We start from the raw sequence: 14,127 nt of genomic DNA on the forward strand, positions 1-14,127 counted from the left end.
TAGAACCTGCTGAGGATCTTGGCCAACATACCAAATTTCCTCAGCCTCCTCAGGAAATACAGCAGCTGCTGAGCCTTCTTGACCAGCTGTGTGAGTTTGAGTCCCTCACTGACTCAAACTCCTTCAGTGACACTTGCAGCCTTGCAGATTAGTTTGCTGATCCTGATGCATCTCTGGAGCTGATGCTGTCCCCCAGCAGACAACAACAACATAGATGCTCTCACTAGTCCACTTTACCCTCTAATCACATCTCTGACATCTGCAGGTTGCTCCATAGAGACTCTTGTGCAATGCCAGGTGTTTGTATTTGTCTGTAGGTACACATTAGATATGACCATAGACGCACACACACAAGTGAACACAGCAGCACAGATGGTTTCCACCTGCTTCCCTCTTTCTTCACACAACTGTGAGGATGATGAAGAGGTTTCAGGACGAGGTGGTCAGCAAGCACAGGATAAAGCAGGGCCATGAAACTCTCTGGTGCAGCAGATGTTTAATCAGACTCAGCTTTAGGCTTCTTTTCCCACCTGGCAGCAAAGTAACAGCTTCACTAATGTGAACAGTCACAATGTTAAACGTTTCTATATCTTCATATATTTTTATCTGTTGATGCTGCAGAATAAAGTCTGTTAACAGAGTGCAGGATGTGTAGAGCAGGTCCAGCTCTCCCTTTACTGTGTCCACTTTCATCAGCCCCTGTGAAGTGACACAGAGTGCATGTGTGTCTGTCAGCTGTTGTTTGTTGTGAAGGATGGAACAAATGAACACACACTTTTAGAGAAATCTGAAAAAGCAACACGTGCTTGGGCTCCTTCTGTGCTCGTCTTCATTAATGCTGATCTTTCTTTCCTGTTTGTTCTTTGGCACAAGCTTCAGTCTTTTCTCCCAGGGCTCCTTCACACTTAGAAACACACCTACATTCATTTATGCACAAACATCATGAAACAAAGGCTTTGTAAAAGAGGACACGAGATCCTCTCTGAACAGCACATTCATATCAAACACAGGACTGAACAGGATATACTGAGTCTGTGCTGTTTTCATTGTTACTTGCTGAGTATTTTTCCAGTGTTTGAAATGTGACTCAAGTCTGATTCTTCTACTGTGTGTGAACTCTAAGCAGCTGCATTAAACAGCTGCTTTTCAAACCAGGCTCAATCCTATGACTCTGTGAATGTAAACTTTTGTCACCTGCATGAATAACAATCCTTGATCTAGTCAGGACTGCAGTGCTCCTGTGATCCCAGCTTATAGATGGAGGCTAGCATGAGAGGCTCAGCAGCTAAAGCAGCACACCTGGGTCTCCCAGCCTATTAAAAGCAGCCCTTTGCTTCACCTGCTTCACTAAACATTATTATTATTATTTAAGCAGAGTGGTGTGATTGATGTAGGCATTGCTGTGTGACAGGAGGACTTTTCTTGAAACAGCTCGTGTGACGTGAGCTGACGTAAAAACAGTGATGTTAGCTTGATTCTCTTGGCTAAAACTATTTTAAAAAGAGGGTCAATCATGCAAATCTGCCAATAGAAGCCAAAGTTACAGCCCCTCAGAGTTTAAAGAGAAAAGGCCCGTTTCCAACACTCGGTTGTGCAAAGGGAAACAGGCCCACAGTGCCTGAGTGTGTGGGTAATTCTTCAAATAATATTCAAAAGCAAACATTTTTAAGCATGTAAATAAAATTCAATCATTTCTGCTCTTCAATACCTAAGAAATGAAAACTGGCAGATGGTACCAAAATGTGAAACGCCTGGCTATCTGTGCATTTAGTGCTGCAAGTTTTCACTGTTTACCTTCAGAAGCATAAATCTCTGCACAGATAATGTTCATATGTGGATTCCTGGTTTTCTGCAGTTAATTGTGACCCAATTAACTCTGGGCGCTCTGCGGTCTTAGTACTATTGGATTTGACCTCAGCCTTTGATACGGTTGATCATGATATCCTTTTGGCAAGACTGGAACATGTAGTAGGCCTCAAAGGAAATGTTTTATCTTGGTTTAAATCATATTTTTCTGAAAGGTCGTTCTCCGTCTCGATGGGAAAATATTCCTCTTCTTCTGCCCGTTTCCGCTGTGGTGTGCCCCAGGGCTCGGTACTGGGTCCTGTGTTGTTTTCTCTGTATATGTTGCCCTTGAGCTCCATTTTTGAAACACAATGTCTCTTTTCACTGTTACGCTGATGATATTCAAATCTACCTTCACCTGACTGGGGATGCTTTATCCTCACCACATCCTCTGTTTGATTGTCTGAGTGATGTCAAGGACTGGTTATCACGTAACTTTCTTACTTTAAATGGAAAGAAGACAGAAATTATTGTTTTTGACCAAAATATGCCTCTGGGACAATTGACTGACACATTTGGGCCTGTTGCTAACCACCTTACTGATACTGCCAGGAATCTTGGAGTTTTCATGGATAGTTCCTTCAAACTTGACAAACAGGTCTCTACTGTGGTAAAAACTAGCTTTCATCAACTACGCCTAATCTCTAAGGCCAAACCCTACATACCACACAAAGATATGGAGAAACTCATTCATGCTTTCATTATGTCAAGACTGGACTATTGTAATTCTCTCTACTTGGGTCTACAATCTTCTCTTCTGCAGCGTCTGCAGCTGGTCCAGAATGCCGCAGCACGTCTCTTGACCGGCACTAGAAAGTTTGACTCTATCACCCCTGTTCTGAAAAATTTACACTGGCTTCCTATCAGATATCGAATTGATTTTAAAATTCTATTGTTTACTTATAAAATTTTGAACAATATGGCACCTGACTACTTAGCTGATCTCCTCTGTCTGTACAGCCCTCAGAGAGCACTAAGATCATCGGGCCAACTGCTCTTGGTGCAACCTAGGTCTCGGCTGAAGACCAGAGGAGGCCGTGCCTTTGCCGTTGCTGCACCCAGGCTATGGAATACTCTCCCTCTTCATATTCGCGCGTCAGATTCCATTCAGTCTTTTAAATCACGTTTAAAAACGTATTTGTTTGATCTAGCATTTAAGGCAAATTAGGGTAATTTACATCTGGCTCTGTATTTAGATTATGTAATTATCTTATATTTTATATATTTGTAATTTATATTTTATTGTGATTTTATTTGTACTGCGATTTTAATGGAAAGCACTTTGGTGTACTTCGGTCTTAAAAATGTGCTATATAAATAAATTTTGATTGATTGATTGAAAGCGTATTTTTAAAGTGGTTCCAGGCAATAAAGTCTAAAAATAAATACATCTACTTCCTTTTTCTGTGTTCCAGCCTCAGTGACTCTGACACAGTGCTGTAATATTTACACCTCTGATGAAAACAGAGTTTGTAGTTGCAGAGAAATACTCGACTCATTTTGGGCATTTACGAGCAGGAACCTCAGAAAGCCCCTCGCTGCTTCACTGGTTAAGAAGCAAAGCAAACATTAGTTCACAGTGATGTTAATTAAGGCCCAAAGTTTAGGAACGAACGTCAGCACTTCACTAATGAATGTAATGCTGATTCATGTGCTTGTTTTGTAATGTGCATGTTGTGCGTTGCTATTTCCCATATTCTTTGGCACTGATAGATGAAGAGTCTCAGGCAGGACCGAGGCTGCCAGCTGCTGACAGTGAGCAGGGAGAGAGCAGCAGAAGCTGGGCAAGAGCAGGGCACCTTCAGCCCCCTTCATCAGTCAGAAATCATTTGGGTGTCTGTGTGAAATGTCTGATTTTTAAAATCTTTTTGTAGACATATTTATTAAATGTTTAACAATTATATAGAAGAAAGACAATGTAAAGAACAAAACATGACAAAACAAAAATGAGTTGAAGTTATGAACTGTTTCTGAGAGACAAATAACACCAGGATCCTTTTTGTGTAGCTGACAGCTGGTAACTGTGCAGGGGCGGGTCTAGCAAAGTGTTGCCAGGGGGGCAGGTAGGGCATTAACAGGGAGAGGGGGGCACAAAGACATACTTTTCTTTCTTATTCTCATTTAAAATGTCGAGCTTTTAATAAATAATTATCTGAATCTTACAACAAACGTTTCCATCTGATGTAAAATGTATAGAAATCCATTATTGTACATAGTCATTTTTTAGGGTCCCATCATAATTTCTTCAGAAGTAAGTACTGCATATGATGCCAGTGTTTCCCACATTTTCTAGATTCTGCACCAGTACTGTGTGTAAAATGCATCAAAAAGTCCGTTTGATTCTTTCTCAGCTGTCTTTCTGTCTCCTTTCACTTTTTAAAGGTTGCCATGTTAGAAAACATATTTTGCCCTGCCGTGCTGTTTATTGATGTGGCAAATGAAAGGTTTATGAAAACATATCTAAATCTGTCATCAGTAATCAGCAATGATCATGTCTCACCTCTAGTCTCTGTCTTAATGTCAGGTTTCCACCGTGTGTTGTAGATGTTCAGGAGGTTAACTCGACCAACAGTCTACTTCCTGTTTAGAATACCAGGACAGGGAGGATGGTGCAGGTTTAAGTTTATTAGACTGATGCATGTATACCAACAAGACAGCGTCCATCACTGTGACAACAGCGTTTGTTTTCATTCAAAGGCTTCATGGTTTTTCCTTTAATACCTGGGGGGCCGGTCTCCAGTCAAAATGCCCGGGACCATTTTTTGTCCCAGTCCAGCCCTGGTGTCAGATCTGCATGCAGTGTCAATGAGACGATCAACAACAGATCAGACAAAACACTCAGGCGGACACTCCTCTGTAGAAGGAAACATGGAAAGTGTGAGGTAATCAGTGCACAACATCACTTTGTATTTCAGGCTGTTTTTATATAGAACTTCAGCACCAATGTAAAAGTTCTGGTTTGAGGAAGATGAAGAACATTTTCAGGAAGGATGCCGTCTGCAAGCAGAGCTGCTTGAACCTCAGCGCTGAGGTCCAGACTACTTCCTGTGAAGCCACGTGATGTAAATCTGCTGCTGTAACTTCACAGTTTACTGAAGCTAAATGCAACGTTACCATATAATCTGTTTTCAACAAAGGTTTCACTCCGTCCGGTGTTGATGGAATGATTCAGGCCGTACTCGTCAGGCTTCCCGTCGACCACACGCATTTCAGTCACAAACCCCGTGACTGACAACAAGGGAAACAGCAGAAGAAAAGATGTGAAAAATACTGGATGATGATGATGGAGGATTAACCGCGGTGGCTAAACTGTTTCCTGTCTTTGTGGGCGTACTCACAGGGAAGTTTCCAGGCACGTCAGTCTTGGTGGCTAAAGTCTCCATTTTCCAACATGTATCGCTACAGGTGCAAAGACACAACATTAATCATCAGTGTAAATATTTTAATGCTGTCCAAACGGTGTTTGCTTTGTCTGTCCTCTCGCGCTCACAGAGGAAACGAGGACGCCACCTTCAACCCATCTTCAGTTGGCTCAACCATGGCCGGACTTCCTGTTGGCTTTGTGACAGCAAACCACTTGAAATGAGAGCAAACTGCAGTCAAGCACCACTTACAGCAACCTGTGGACACGCAAATGGAAAGCACTGAGAATCATACAGAAGCATAAGAGCTGTTTATTGTAACACGTGTGTGTGTGTGTGTGTGTGTGTGTGTGTGTGTGTGTGTGTGTGTGTGTGTGTGTGTGTGCACATTAATAACACACTGATGTATGTTAGTTTGATTTATGCTATATCTGAGAAAACAATTGCAGAATTTTACATCAAAGTTTCCAAAGCTGATGTTTTGTTGTTCACTCTGTTTTATATTCATATAGTTTGTTGTTTTTAAATCAGTGGACAAAATAAATATTATCACACAAAATCCAGGGTGAAACATAACCAAATAACCTAAATGGTGAAGTCATTATAGAAGTACATGTTGCAAAGGTCAGCCTCCTGTATAGACTGCTAAACTGTCTGGGGGGCCCTGCCTGTCCTCGTTGGATAAGCTCCACCCCTTTTCCATAAGATGGAGACATTTGTATGAAAATAGATGGGCAGTAAAATAAAAAATAAAAAATATTATGGATGACTCTGTAAATCAAAGTCGGCCTGAGGCAGAAGCAGAAACCATGAGGAGCACAGCACCACTCCCAGAAGGGCACGAAGTGAAGCCATAGCTGCTGAAGAGTGAAGACGTGATGATGGAGGAGATCACAGATGAAGATCTGCTGCCTGCTGACTCTTTATATAGAAGAGTGAGACTATCTCCCCACCAGCAGCTGCACTTATACAAACCCCAGGTGCTGGGATGGCTTTGAACATGTGACATTTTCTGCAAACACATGGACAGTTTCATAAGCACAAAGATTATTCCTGCAGCGGCAGAATCGTATCCACTGTGTGAGAGGTGAACGTCAGACAGTTCTTAGAAAATGTAGTTTCTCTTTAAGCTTTTAACGTCTCTTTTACCCCCATTTGTCTAAAACTACTTGACAGCCCTTCATGTCAGAGGTTTATTACCTGTGCAGGATGGAGCACATGGTCTCAGTCAGGCTGGACACGATCACTCCTACAGGAAGTAAATGTGATTTTATTTCACCTGTGAAATGATGAAAAACAGCAGAATAGCTCACGCTAACAAACGGGTGTTGAAATGTTTCATTTTCTGCTGTTTCACAGGTCAAAAAGGGCGTCGAAGCAAACTGAAGCTGAGCTGCTGCTGCTGCTGTTGTAGTGCAGCATCTGCTGTGTGCTTCATCAGAGAACCTTCTGTACACAGCAGACAGAGGCTGCTGCCACTGAAGTCCATCTGCTAGAGAGCTTTAAACACTGGTTATTGAAGTGGCTTTGATGATACTGATACACAGTCTTTGCTGCTGTCACAGGACAGGGATCCACCAGGGAGTAGTTGTCAGGATAAAGAGCCTTCGCTTCTCTAAATATAAACTGGATACTTGTAGGAAACTTTGGGAAGCAGCATTTTTCCTCATATCGTCTAAACTGAAGTTAGCTCAGGTGCTTCTTCCATACTTGCTCTGCAGAAAGCCAAAGAGTTTGGAGCTCTGCAAACATTTGCAGCACAGCTGGATGTTTGTAACTTTGGTCACCTCTGTATCATCCCTCAGATTCTTTCTGCACAGCTTTGAAACCACGACAGCACGAGTGATGCTGAGGAGACGTCCAGTTTAAACAGACCTTTATTCCTGGAACACAAACACATGAAGTGATGCTGCTAAAGAAGAACATTTAATCGCACTAATGAATCAAGCATCTGTTTGTCTGTCAGTCTGTCAACAGTTCCTCTGATCGACTTCAGACTTGGTGGGTATTTTGTTTTTGCAGCGGTCAAAGTCGATCAGCGTGTTGCTTTGTCTGCTGTAAATCTGCCTGTACAAAGGGAAACATGCATGTTTTAGATGCAAACTCACAACATGGCTGCATTTTTGTGATTATGTGTATTTTATATTGATTTATTCTATTATGTTTTGTATCTTTACAAGTGTGTCGATACAAAGGCTTGATTAAAACAAAGGTCTCAGCTGTGCTGTTAGGGATGCTCTCATATTTGTTTCAAATGTAATAAATCAAAGGATTTCAGGCTTTTCATCCTTTTTATTTGTTTGGTTCTAACAGCAGCTGGATAAAAACATGCAGGTGATGAATATAATTGTGTGATATTATGAGCATTGTGAATAAAGAAAGAGCAGAGATAGTAAAAAGGAAACAGGTGATGGACGTGAGATTTTCAGAACAAAAGCTCCTCAGTGAGACGATCACCTGGACACAAGGTCAGGCAGCTGGGACTCATCTAGAGAGCAAAATGGAAAAGTGATCTGTGCAGAACATCACTGTTGATTGCAGTTATTTACATCAGACTTCTTCTCTGAGATAAGAGCACCGTTTCTGGGAAAGATGACAGTATTTCCAGGCTGGATGCTGTTTGCAGGGAGAACTGAATGAAAGTCTCCTGCACCTCAGCGCTGAGGTCCACACCTGTGAACACAGATGAGGTCAATCTGCTGCAGCACGTAGAGCTTTACTGATCAGCAGGTTCAAAGGATTCAGCAGAGCGTAGAGTCAGAGCTAAATGCCACATCACCATAGAGTTTGTTAACAACAGCTTTCTTTGCCCTTTGTCTCGATGGACTGAATCAGGGATACTCGTCATACTTCACCTCAACCACGTCACTGAGAGACCCCAGCCTGACACAGCAGCAGAGATGATGAAAGCAGAAACAGCAAACAGATGCTTCAGTTGTGTTTCTCTCTGTGTGTGCGCTCACGCCCACTTGTGTGTGTGAACTTTCCACGTACCTCAGCTTGTTTCTCCAACATGAGCCATCAGGGCTGAAAAACATCACTAACACATGAATTCTTTCTCTTTTTGTTATCACCTGTGATCATGTGTCTCATGTTTCTGTCATTCACCAGTTCTTGTAGAGTTACGTGTAACTAGACTTCTGTGGGACGTAAATGATTGTTTTGTATGCAGATCTGTACAAAGGATGGAAACACTTGATTACAAAGGAGATCTCAGCTGTGTTGTTGTGGATGGACTTCAACGTATTTGTTAAAAAAGAGAATAAAGCAAAGTGTTTTAGCTGTTTGGGAGTTTTTCTTTGATTCCATTCAGTTTTATTTCTATGGAGTCAAATAATAAGAAAGGCTCTAGAACAGCCCTGAGTTTGTCCAGGTGACACTCCTCTGAAGAACAAAGACAAAGAGGAAGAAGGGGACTCGTTTTCAAGTCTTGTTTCTTTCAAAATAAAAGCTGAAATGTTTTGGAAGCATGATAATATTTCAGCCAGGATGCCGTCTCCAAGGAGACCTGCACCTCAGCGCTGAGCTCCACATCACGCCCTGTGAAAGCACAGATATAAATCTGCTGCAGTGAGAAGAACTTTACCCAACACAAGTGTAGAAGTAGACATTTGACTTTACCTACAACCTGTTAACAACAAAGCTTTCATTGCCTCTGCTGTTGATGTCATGTAGGACTAATCATACTTCACATCAGCCATGCACACGTCAGAGGATCTCCAGGCTCTCAGTAATAAAGCCAAGCAGATGATGTGAACATAGCAATAGTAAAACATGCATCATAATCAGCTGTATGTGTCGACTATGTGGCACCTCAGTCTTGTTGGCATGAAGAAAAGTTGTGTAACATGTAGCATAAGGGCTGCAAAGACATCATGTAGACAGCAGTCGTCTGTTAGTCGTAACGTATCTCCTGTTAAAGAGTTAAATGTGCGTTCTCCATCTCTGTCCTCTCACAGCTCGCCGTACACCAACTCCAGCTGTGGTAACCATGGCTGTGCCCATCAACACGCTGAAGCTGAGACGCCACCCGTCACTATGGCGACTCCAATAGGGTTACCTGTCAGCTGTGGACGCATGAAAGGAAAACAGCAGAAACACAGACATGTTTACTGGAACATTTCCTATTGACAGCTTTATGGAAAAGTGGGTTTAAACACTTTTCTATGTTTTATTTTGTTTATTTATGGATTTATTGTGAAAGGAATTTCAAAGGTTTAATTTGACCTTTCCCCTGTTTTTCATACAGACTGGAGACGAATGGATGGTGCTTTCTTTGTTTGTCTAAAGATAATGAATAAAACTCTACACACATCTTAAACCACCCTCCTTTCTATATATTTTGTTATATAAATGGAAAGTATATAAGACACAAACTGAGCTTATATGATACTAAGGACCCTGGAGGTCAGTCCACCTTTATAATTCAGCACAGCCTGGAGTCTTGGTCTTTTCTTGGATGTTGGTTCCCTTTGTTTCCATCCTCTGTTAAGATGTTTCAGTAATGTTGAGGTCTGGGGAGGCCAATCCATGGCTGACGTCCTGTGATGCTGCATTAGCAGTTTGTTCATAGTGAAAAATGAAGCCACTGCCAATCAGACATTTGCACAGTGGATCAACTTCTGATGGTACTGTCCTGAATTCCACACCTATAATATGTTTGCATGTACTGATGAATATGTGCAGCTGATTTTCAGTCCAGTTCCTGTGTGACAGACGCCAGTCTTTCTGCCTGTGTCCTTCCTTAACAATAGAGCCATCCTTCCACTGAGACTGTTTCTGATGAGGCTTCACTGAGCAGTAGATGGATCCCTCAGCTCATCTAATCGTCCTATTTCTAACACATGACTGTCAGAAACTGTTAATCTGCTGCAGCTCTTTAACTCCTCCACTTCTTTTTTTGTAATCTCTTAGTTTCCTCATCTTTTAAGGTGGCACTGCACACCAGATCCAAAGTCAACATGCTGTTATATGATGGAGTTGAACCTGTAATGGAGTTTGATTTAAACCAATCAGCAATTAAGTGAATGATGATGAGCAAAGATGGTGGAGGTGGTGGATGAAGACCCGGACAGCTGTGGTTGGCTCCTCGTATAGAGCAGAGTGAGGTTGTGTTTGCACATTATTATAAAACCATGTTCACCATATATTTTAGCTGCAGACAATAACATGATTTCTTTGCTGTGGTGATTTTATTCCACTTTGGTAAAATGGAAAACCATCATTTCTTGCTGTAATTCACACATTATTCCAAGAGCCTCAACACGAGCCTTGTAGTCCGACCATATATAGACAAATCAATAGTTGTGTTTGTAACAGCTCATGAACATGAATCGTTCCACATTACTTTGAAATCATTGTAAACTAAACTGGAATAAATGAGTGTTTATATATAGTTTTGTCTCAGCTGTTCATACACAGTGTTTCAGTTCTTATCAGAGTCCCACCGTCTCACTGTGGTGAACCTTTAGCTCTGTTGTAAGCGTGTTGTTAGACCAGGTTTCCCTCATTTAGAAATAATCTCTCATTAGAAATGGACATGATGTCTAAGACATAGAAATGCTTATTATGGGTTCACTTGATGTCACTGAAAAGATGCACATGGGTAACGTGCAGGCCGTCCAGCTCCGAGGTTTATCTCCTCACCTCGAGTCTGCGACACTCTCTCCGTGTCCTCTCAGATAAGGGCGCGCACATTTCTGCACCATCTTCTAAATTACAAAGAGCGACTCACAAAACAGAAGCTCACAAAACACTCATCACAAACCAAAAATGGCTCCACTGAGCGTCAAACTGTCACCAGAATTTACTGATAATCTAAAGACTCACAGAACTCATTTTGTCTCATTGTGTCTTAGTTTGAGACATAAGTGCATGATCATAATACTGTGTAGTTAGATGAGACAGAGCTGATGCTTGCTCTTAATTATCCTCTTCATGTTTCCCGAGCCTCAGCAGTGGAAGCTACCATGGATAGAAAGACTATGACTCATCTTAAATCTCAAATCTTTGTCTCCAAAGAGCTGCTGATGTGTCCGATATGATCCACAAGCTTAAACTAGGATTATAAGTGTGTGCAGTGATGTGTGTGAAACCTCTGAGGACTCACACGTGTGTGCTTCAGCCCACACACACATATGAAGCACTGCGACCTCACACAGAAGTGTTTTACACATCCAGCCTGAATCCTGATCATTTCTACAGTTTATTAAGTTCAGCTTCACCTGAACATCAGTGATGAAGCTGCTCTGACTCCATCACAGCTCACAGCTGTTGGAATGAGTCAAACAATGAAGAAGGTTCAGAAACAGCTGATGATTTTACAGAAACATGATGCAAACATGAGAATGGACACATGATTTTTTATTAACAGACACTGTTTATGTTTCACTGTGCATGACGTCATCAACACTGACACCAGGGGGCGCTCATCAGCAGCCTGAGGAAGTGTGATAAGGGAGGGAGACGCAGTGTTGTGTGTACTGCAGTCGGACAGAAGGAAAAACTTCCTCCTGAAAACATTTTCATCCTTCCCAAAAGTGTTTGAGTCAAATGTTACAAATATATAAATACAATAAAACACAGGGTCTTACATAAAATTAGTGATGCAGTTGTGCACTGAGCACCTTTCCAATGTTCCTTCCTCAGATGAGTCCAGCTGCTGAACACATTAACATCTGTATGTAAATGTAGCCGAGAACCAACCTGAGCACTGCTGGGAAAATACAAAGGCAACCATCAAAGTGCTGTATTATCTTATTTATTCTGAATGTTGACTTAGATCCACACCACGATTTATGAAACTATAGAACTAAAATAACAACAATCGTCTGCTTCTTTAAAATTTCTTTCATTACATCAAACCAGTGAAAACTGAAAAAAACAAAGAGCTGTTAGCATGTTCAGACCAACTTTGAGACAGAGACTGTAAAGTTCTGCACTTTAAATCCTGCCTGTGTTCCTGCAAATGATTCACACTGAAAGTATCTTAGTTTAGTATTGAGTGAGCCACAAAGCAGCCTGATAGCTTTAAAACAGGAAAAGTAAATGAAATTGACAGTTTCAGTGTAGCTGGATCTATTATTGGGGGGTCATGACCCCGTAACCCCGCCTGGTCCTGAGGTCAAATCCACCATCTTTGTTTCAGTGCTTCATGTTCTCCCGTGTTTGTGTGCGTCCTCTCCGGTACTCCGGCTTCCTCCCACAGTCCAAACACATGCAGTTAGTGGGGTCAGGTTAGCTGTGAGTGGTTGTGTCTCTGTGTTATTCCACCTTAATCAATGACTTCCTGTTAGCATGAAGTGCTTCTGTAGGACTGATGTCATTTTCATGGTTGGATCATTTAAATGAAGCTGGACTCAGATGCAGTAAATAAGCTGATTGATCATTAATGAATAAAGCTGGTCAAACACATCACGTGGACACATGTGATTGTGTGTTGTAGTATTGATCCCAATGCTGGTATCAGTCCTGGATCAATAACACTGGATGGATGCGTTCAGCATGGAGCCCTGAGCTGTGTTACAGACAAACATGGAAACTGACAGGTCTGTGTCATTCACAGTCTGTAACACTTCTAAACAACAGAGGCTGACCCAAGTGCCTCAGAGCCAGGCACGCTCACATCACAGCTCTCTAAATAAGCCAGTTTCAAAATAAGAGCTGAAAGCTGTGTTTGCTTGTGTTAGCTTATTATTGTGGAGACTAACATTCAGTGATCATGTGTTCAGACTCATAATGATTACTCTCAGAAATCCTGATCTTTGTATTTACTGTGTGTTGGATCAATAACTGAGATTCATGGTATCACACAGCTGTGCTGCTGCTGATGTCAGCACATCTGGAACAATATGAGGTATCTGCTACCAGACTGAGCAGGACGTGAGACCTGTGGACTGTTTAAAGCTGTCCCTCCACAGCTCACTCAGACCTGATCCACACCTCAGTGATATTCTCTGACTTCCTCAGTAGAGACAGAAACCATTCAGATCTGGGACCATCAGCTGACTGATGATGTCACACAGACTGTGTTTTTCAGGAACAGTGATTCTGATGTGAGCCTGCTAGCTGACAGCAGACCTGATGAAAGCACATGTTCACATCTGTGAGGACAGACTGGACTCTTTGACTGCACCTTGGTTCTCCTCAGAGGTCTGTACAGGAGCATGTCCACCCCCACTGAAGATCTCAGTCACTGTGAAACATAGAAAGCTGCTTGTGTGGCCTCTGCCTCACATGTAGATACAGCTACAGGTTTCTCTGTCAGTCAGACTGAAACAGTGTCCTGATGCTGCATCATTCAGCTCTGTGCCCCAGTCAGCATCACTGGGAGCTACCAGTGTTTCTGCCCTTTTCCTGTAACACTACACTCAGCACAGGCTCAGCTGGTATCCAGTGTTGGACTTTGGCTTCAGCTGCTGTGATAGATCCTCTAACATAGATCAGCTCTGCTACATGTTGTTAGATAAGTGCAGCTGCTGTCATGTCCTGATGTTTCTCTGGCTCAGCAGCTTCTCCATCAGAGGTTCACATGGAGCTGATCCAGTATCTCCAGTAACTGTGTTCTGTGCCTCACTGGTTCATCCTTCTGTCTGTGTGACGTCAGTCAGATGTTGAAGTTAAACTCTGTAATCTTCACTGTGTCACAGAGTCCAGTGAGTCCCGTTATTCACAGTATCAATCAGATCATCAGAGAACAGCTGATCAGCAATCAGTGGTGCCAACAGCGCCTCCTGTGGTGAGAGGATGCAATAATGCAATGTAGCATTTTTCCACTCAACACTTGCAGTCATGGAAACTGTCTGTTGGATCTGTGTGACGTTGCTTTCTTGGTCAGAGTTCCTCACAAATGTCCAGATGATTCTTCTAATGAGGCGTCGACCATGTTTGCAGCTCTTTGGAAGAAAACGTCGCCCTTTGC

The 14,127-nt window shown here is 42.2% G+C and overlaps 1 protein-coding gene across 1 annotated transcript in view; it reads right to left on the reverse strand.

Annotated features, from left to right (window-relative positions):
* Nucleotides 1-14,127, reverse strand: part of LOC146575276 (protein NLRC3-like) — a 227,691-nt gene that overhangs the window by 7,371 nt on the left and 206,193 nt on the right. The window lies entirely within an intron of this gene.

This window comes from Mchenga conophoros, linkage group LG4, assembly GCF_057382185.1.
Source record: "Mchenga conophoros isolate Kocher_MC1m ecotype Shallow Benthic linkage group LG4, M_conophoros_male_GT1.1, whole genome shotgun sequence".
In the NCBI taxonomy this organism is placed as follows: domain Eukaryota; kingdom Metazoa; phylum Chordata; class Actinopteri; order Cichliformes; family Cichlidae; genus Mchenga; species Mchenga conophoros.